We start from the raw sequence: 1050 nt of genomic DNA on the forward strand, positions 1-1050 counted from the left end.
CAGGTGTTCCGGTATATAATATTCACCCTGTATATATATATATATATATATATATATATATATATATATTTTGTTATCTTTATTTCACTGTGTGTTAATTTTATACATACATATTTTATTTATACTGCAAATGGTTCTGCACTTTATCAAACGTGATAAAACAGCGCAGCGTGTGTCATATTCCATCTCTGTCTTCCTTCCTGTTTTACCATCGAAATCTGACATCATGTTTCGATTTTTTGACATTTATCTTCGGGGGCACGCGTAATGTTGATTACATAGCGAAGCATTGTGAGAATAGGAAAAATGGGGGTAACTGGCAGTCCATACTTATATAGTCAAAGGATTAAATAGTTTTAAGCTTAGGCCCGGTTTCAACGCGAGTTATCAAATTAAATTGCCCAATCGCATGGATCAGTTTAGCAACCTGACAATGCTATTGGACAATTTCGTTGAGTCAATTAACCGGTTTGATTACCTTGCGTTAGTAAAACCGGACATTATGGCTCCTGCACACAGGACGTGGTAATGTTTGCCGCGCGGCGGAAGTTCGCGTGACAGCCAATCAATATGCTGCTTTCCGTAATAACCTACTAGCTTTTACGGAAAAACAATATATTGATTGACTGTCGCGCGGTTTCCGCCGCGCAGCAAACATAGTCCTGTGTGCAGAAGCCATTAGATATTTTATATATGTATATTACATTTTTTACATATTTACATATTTATATTTACATATTTACACATTTTTACATATGTATAGGGTGCTTTCCAATTGCAATATCCCTAGACACTTTCATGCACACGGCGACACAAGTTGCATTCCAATTATCATAATCGGGTGCTTTCCAGTTGCATACACTGTTACACAAAACCAGTTTATTAGTTGCATATTATCTTACAATATATTTTAGATAATATGTGACCAATAAACTGGTTTTGTGTACGTGTGTATCAAAATGTGTTAAGCAATTGGAAAGCACCCATCGTCGACACAATACTATACATCCGTACTCAGCTCAAGAGCTACTAGCCGGCTGTGTAAACTAA

The 1050-nt window shown here is 36.4% G+C and overlaps 1 protein-coding gene across 3 annotated transcripts in view; it reads left to right on the forward strand.

Moving 5' to 3' along the window:
• The window catches only part of LOC116852459 (E3 ubiquitin-protein ligase COP1-like), a 16458-nt gene that overhangs the window by 380 nt on the left and 15028 nt on the right, over nucleotides 1-1050 (forward strand). The window lies entirely within an intron of this gene.

The sequence above is a fragment of the Odontomachus brunneus genome, unplaced genomic scaffold, assembly GCF_010583005.1.
Source record: "Odontomachus brunneus isolate Ranch 3 - 2012 unplaced genomic scaffold, Obru_v1 Obru_scaffold_226, whole genome shotgun sequence".
Lineage (NCBI taxonomy): Eukaryota > Metazoa > Arthropoda > Insecta > Hymenoptera > Formicidae > Odontomachus > Odontomachus brunneus.